Genomic DNA, 6,993 nt, shown 5'->3' with positions numbered 1-6,993 from the left:
TGTGTGTGTGTGTGTGTGTGTGTGTGTGTGTGTGTGTGTGTGTGTGTTTTGTCAAAACTAAGAAATTGGGTTGGAGAGATGGCTCAACAGTTAAGAGAAATAGTTCTTGCAGGTGCCAGGTTTCCAACACATCCACATGGCAGTTCCAGTTCCAGGGTATCTGATGCCCTCTTCTGCCCTCTTCTGGCCTTCTAGGGTACCAGGCACACATGCAGTGCACAGACATACATGAGAACAAAACACTCACACACATAGAGGGGTAAAAATCAGCATTAGTATAATGAGCTGTGAAAGCATTTTAAGCCTCCCCTCACTTCCCTCCTTCCCTCTTTTTGTAACAGTTAACATTTCTCACGTCCTGTCCTCCTAGCCTGCTTATATGTATATGCAGAAGAGCCATATGTTAATGTGAGGCAAAATTTTGGGCCTTCAAAGCCATTATGATAATTTAAGACAGCACAGGAGACAGCAGAAAACGAGAATGTTTACATAGTTCTCCCAACTTTGAGGGTAAGTCTCTTATGATGTAGTTGTCCTCCCACTGTTCCCCCCCCCCTTTTTTTTCTTGAACGAATATAATAAAATCCATAAGGGAGTCCAGTTGCCACCAATTGTTGCCCAGCAATTTAACCTCCTTTCTCTTGGTCCAAGGCTATTAACAAGTAGCTGTATCTCTGTCCTTCCTCTTCTTCCCTCCCATCCTGTCTATTGGCAGAGAGCCTTTCCTAAGTCATAAGACACCAGCTATCACATGCTAGACCAGAAAGATGACAACAACAACAAAAACCAGAGATTTTTTAGATAACAGGCCCTGCAAAAACAAGCCATAATCTAGAAGTGGCGTTTACATTTAATAATGATCAGATGATTTAAATGGATGTTTGGAGCCTGAAGGGTAGTGTTCCTCCCGTTTTAATGTTCAATACAATTATTAGAGTTAGGTGTAGAAATTCCTGGTTCCTGGCTACTGCAGGTAAGCCCATCCATTTTGTCAAGAATCAGTTTACTCCTGAAGACAGGGAATCAGTGGAGCATTTGGTGCTGTAGATGACCTGGCTCGAGCAGTGAACATTCACATTATAACTGACAGAGGAAATATCACTACAGCAGACCAAGATTTGCTTATGAAAACCTTTAAGATCTAGACTAGGCAAAAGCATTCAATGTATATTCAGGTTGTGCATGTGCCACAAAGATAGGGGGCTTAGGTGTCCTCCAATTCTGATCCTATGTAATCCTTGTGCAGTGTGGTGCTTTGCTTTAGACCTACTAGTCACCCCGGAGAATCACAACATAGCCCCCTTGGGTAAATATTACCATTTATTTATTGGCTTACTTTATAGGAGTACAGATCAGGCAAGTCCACTTAGAATTAGAACACTGGCTTATTACCTGTATAAGGTATATAATATCCTTGTATTTGATCACTTTTTGATTTGTTGACATTTTACTTGGTTCCAGAAAGAAAAGCAAACATAGTTAAATTTGTTAGTAGAATAGATGCAAATTGAAGCATAGAATGAATGTAGTTGCCATTTAATCATTAGCTTCATGCCCCATGTTCTATCTTGTTTTTTATTGTCTAGTTGTGGCTACTCTTTAGCTCCAAAAGAAGTCTTCTATGGAATCTTAGTGCAAAACATTGAGCATAAAATATTCTTGAATTAGAGCTGGAGATATGGCTCAGTGGTTAAGAGTGCTATCTGCTTTTCCAGAAGACCTAGGTTCAATTACTAGCATCTACATAGAGGCTCACATGTATAACTCGTATTCCAGGTGATTCTATGCCCTCTTCAGACAACCAAGCATGCATGTGATACACACACACAGAGACAGACAAAACACTCATATGCATAAATGAAGCCAACATTTTTTTAAATATCCTGAATCATTTGGTAGCATCCTTCCATCTTGTCAATAGAAAGAGGCTTAGTTTTTCTCACCAGGTGCTCAGTATTTATGGCAAGAATGACAGCTGAGGGTTCCTGATCTCCAGTCCAGGGCACATTGCCTACATATAGCTCCTGACAGTGGGCCCTGGCTCGGACAAGCTAGTTCTTGACTATCTCCTGACCAATGAAATGCGTGTGCACCCAACTGGTGAAGACCATCCTACCCAGCAAAATATATTCTAGAACAGCTGGAAAGCCAACCATCCACCTTTCCCACTTCAGGCCGTTCAAGTTAAGCACCTAATGCAGAGCTCTAGTGAGATCTATTTTGGGAGATGTGAGAGAAGCTTGCCAAGCTCTTGAGAAGCAAGAGCTCTTAGAGAGGTAGGGTAGTATTTGCCCTTGAGATCTGTCTTAAATAGAGGGGATGCCTAAGTTAGGTATGAAATGAGATCTGATCTTAAGGAAGGGAGACTAAGCAAAGTGAATCTCATTAATGTGTGTTTTTTCGGCTTTTTGATTTTTGCTCCATGCAGGAAATTGTATTGCTCTTCCTCTAATGGAATGTTTTCATCAGCATCACAAAGGCAGGTGAGCCTTCCTTCAAATTAATTTCCTCTTCCAGATTGCTCCCAGATTTTTTACCAGAAATGGAAGGTGTTAGTATTTAGGCAGCCTGTTTCTGGGTTGCCTAGCAACCAATGATGTCATCATGTGTCACTCACCAGGTTGCTTCACCTTGCAGGTGTGGTTAAGTTGCTCCTTAAAAGGATCAACTCTCTTGCCCTCTTGTTCTCTTACTCTTCTTGCCCTCTTACTCTCTCCTCTTTCTCTGTCAGGGCGCCCCCCAACCTTCCCCCTATCATGTTTGGCTCTCTCCTTCTCTCTCTCTCTCTTCATCTCCATCTACTAAACCTCTTTCATATAAAATCTGTTGTGTGCATCATCATTTCATTGGCCCTAACACTGGTGTCAGATATTTGTTGCCTACATAGTTTGAAAAGTCTCTGATGAAACTTGGCAGTCTACAAAGACTAGAAAAATCTCTATTTTATTATCTAACTTAAGCACCTTTACTCATACATTTTTGAAGACTGGGGGTTTAGCTTTTGTTTTTTGTTTGTTTGTTTTTGAGACAGGGTTTTTCTGTATAGAGCTCTGGCTGTCCTAGAGACCAAGCTGGCCTCGAACTCACACAGATCCGCCTGCCTCTGTCTCCCACCATGCCCAGTCCATATATTCTTATCAAGGTCCTCCCTTCAGACAAGGATAACCAAGGCATACTGTAACCGAGGGTAGCATCACTTTCACTATCTTCTGCCTCCCAACTGCGGGATACAGGCATGTGATACCATGCTCAGCTATCTATGAGCTTTTAGCTAGTATTCAATACATAAAACTCTTGATTTTTTTTTCTTCCTGAGACAGGGTTTTTCTATGAGTCTTGGCTGTGATTTTTTTTTTTTAAACAAGATAGTGAGTAGCCCTGGAATGCTACATATAGACTAGACTGACCTCAAACTCACAGATATCCACCTACCTTTGCTTCCCAAGTATTGGGATTAAAGACATGTACCACAAAAAAAAAAAAAAAAAAAAAAAAAAAAGTACCACCATGCCAGTCCAATACATTTAATGCTTAGATGACAACCTTGAACAGCATCTTATAGCTCAGGATTTCTGGTCAGTGGTTACATGTTAGCATACACAGAGTTAAGTGCTGACGATACAGAATAAATAGTCAAAAATATATAAACTCATTAATATAGGGCTAGAAAGATGACTCAGCAGTTAAGAGCACTGGCTGCTTTTCCAGAGGACCCAGGTTCAATTCCCAGCACCCACATGGCAGCTCGCAGTTCTAGGGAATTCTGACTCCAGTTCTAGGGAATTCTGACACCCTCACACAGACATGAATGCAGACAAACCACCTATGCACATAAATTATATTTTAAAAATTCATTAATGGGGGAGAGACTTGAAATCATTTACATTACCAGTAACAGCTGCAATAACTGGTGCCCTTCCCCCCTTCTGGAAACAGTCTCTCTGTGCAGTCCAGTCTGAGCTTCCCAAGTGATGGTATTTACAAGTATGTGTTAACATTACCAGGCAAGTAAGCTCTTAACCAAAGAGAAACAAAGGCATTTCTTCTCTGGGTACTGATTTTTTTCTAACTTATTTCAACAGAAAAACTTTCCCCCACTGTATTCCATCAGAGGACGCTAAGTAGAAACAAAATCACCGCTTAATAGTTTTTAAAACCTTTTATTCCCAAGTTAGTCATTTTCTTTTTGTGTCTGTGTCCTTGACAATGTAGGCCAATAGTATTGCTTGGTATAGTTGGCTGTTTTCTATTTATTAGAATACTCTAGTCCTAAATAAGGCTCTTCCGATGTACCCTGGACCTTTTGCACCAAGAGCCTTTTATTTTGAGCAGCAGTTTGTTTTGTTTTTTAAGATAGGGTTTCTCTGTGTAGTCCTGGCTGTCCTCTCTCTAACTTACTTTGTAAACCAGACTGGCCTTGAATTCAAGAGATTCACCTGCCTCTGCCTCTAAAGTGCTGGAATTAAAGGCCACTACCCCTGGCTTAGGATCTTTTCTACAACTGGAGGGTTTCATGTAACCCAGGTTGGCCGGGAATTTACTATGTAGGCAAGGATGGCCTCTGCCTCCAAAGTGCTGAGATTATAGACGTGTTACCATGCCTGGCCAAGAAAGGGTCTTTCTGCTCTTCTTGAGTAGCGGGGAGTACAGGTGCTTGCTACCATGCTCAAACTATTATACCTCCTCTCTAATCCTCAGTCCTGTACATTTGAAAATTCTTTCATGCACTGGCTCACAAGCAGCATAGGCTGTGCACTTTTTATAGCTAAGAAAAGTGAAACACTGATTAAGGTGGCAGCTATAAAGTTGTGTGGATCAAAATTCTACTTTGGGGGCTGGAGAGATGGCTCAGAGGTTAAGAGAACTAGTTATACTTCCAAAGTTCCCGAGTTCAATTCCCAGTAACCACATGGTGGCTCATAACCATCTAAAATGAGATCTGGTGCCCTCTTCTGACATGAAGGCATACATGCTGTCACATACACAGGTAAAACACTGTATAAATAATAAATAAATAAAATAGTAAAAAAAAAAATTCTACCTAATATTTGACCAGTCTCTGACCCATAACAGACACTCTAGTGAATACACACAGAAGCCAGAGGGCCTGACTTCCAGGCTGGTCATCTCTCTCCACCACTCAGTCAAACCATCTTACTTAACTCATCCTATTTTCCTCGCTCTAAAGCTGTGGTGTTGCCATCTGTCTCCAATCTACGAGTAAGTCAGTATTCCAAGATTCTTGGTGGGGTCCAGAAATCTGGACAAAAAAAAAAAAAAAAAAAAATCACAGATTATGGAGAATGGCTCAAACACGGGCCCTGTGAAAAGGCCCCAGAGATAAACTAGAGGAAGCATGCTTAGCACTAACTCCAGATAGGAAAAAAAGCAAAAACAAAACCTTAGTGATGCCAGTAGAAATTGGGCAACACCCAAGTCTGCTGTTTTGCAAAAGCTATTGGTGGGGTAGGGTGGTGAGGAAGGGTCACACAGGGTGACTGGGTAGCAGGGATTTTTGAAAGAATTACCTACTTCCAGTCCACAGGAAGAGGGCTTACTTAGTCCTTTCTACTAGGAACCACCAGGCTGGAAGTTTCACTTAGTTATACACCAAGCTGTCCCAGAAAGCTCCTTTTTTAGCTACTTCCTGCTGATGGGTCGATGGGTTCTTTGGGGATTACCAAACACAGAATACCAGCAGTCTAGTCAAACAGCAAAGGAGCAGCAGAAACATGTCAACAGAAGTGGCCAAACTCTGCCAAAGCAACACGGACAGGTCTCTGGAGCATTTCTCTGTGAAGACCATAGGAGGATCCAAAGTGTTGCAAAGCTTAGCAATGCAAAAGCGTTGTTACTGTCTGTGGACTTCTATTATCCTTTCTCAGAGTCCACACAGTATGTATTCCAGCTCACAAAAATCACACCCCTCATACAAGGTAATTTTCAGCTGACAAACATCACTCGCCTTTTTACGGGGGCTGTTTTCCAAGGGGGGGGGCATTCCCACATCCCACACTTGGGACCAAAACAAAAAACATGCACATGACACAACTGAGTTTCCAAAGCAGAAACTTTCACTTTATTAGACCCTCCCCATGTTTCTGGTTGCTGTTACTTCAGTTTGATGAGAAGTTGGAGATATCCTGACTATGAAGACTGGACTTGCACCAAGAAACCAACAACCCTAACCAGCTCAAAGTAATCAAAAGAGAACCACACTCCCTCTCCCATTACCCTTCTTTCTCTCCTAATTGGTGTTGGAAGACATTGGGGTGAAGGGGGGCAGAGGCATAAGAACCCCAACAAAACCGATAAAAAGAAAGCCTACAAGACCCTGTCCCAATAAATAATCAGGGCATTTAAAGATACCTAGAATTCTGATCCCCAAATTATTTAGTACATTAAGTTTTATTAAATGCCCTTCCTAATATTTTTCACTATTTGAAAAAAAGGCAACTCTCCAATTATTTAAGTCATAAACATTTGAGTCCTTTCTACTAACATTTTAGAGGAAAACTTATTGTCTTTTACCCTAGTCAAAGATGAACGGGTATTATATGGAAATACAAATACAAATTCCCAGTTTGAATAGTCAGGGTAAAGAGCAATCAGAAAATTATGACACTATTCAAAGCTAATTCCAATTAAAAAATTTTTTATACACATGCCTATTTCCCCTTTATACCCATTAGCCATTTGTCCCTAGTTATATATAAACATATATGTAAATATATTAATATATATTATATACATACATAAAATGAACTTTGAGATTGCCTTAGTTCACATTTACAGTTGTACCCATATCCCTAAAAATTTGTTCTTTAAAGGTGAAAATTTTTTTCCATTGTGCACACATGCATTTCTCTCTATCCAATCCTGATGTTGGACATCTAGTTTAGCCCTGTACTTTGTCTACTGTGGATTGGCGGAACAATGATGTTCAAGTATCTCTGTGTTACTGACTTGGGACTCATGTGAGTAAATATACAG

The sequence above is a fragment of the Psammomys obesus genome, unplaced genomic scaffold (assembly GCF_907164565.1).
Source record: "Psammomys obesus unplaced genomic scaffold, mPsaObe1.curated_primary_1811, whole genome shotgun sequence".
In the NCBI taxonomy this organism is placed as follows: domain Eukaryota; kingdom Metazoa; phylum Chordata; class Mammalia; order Rodentia; family Muridae; genus Psammomys; species Psammomys obesus.
Note: the sequence above shows the minus strand (reverse complement) of the source record.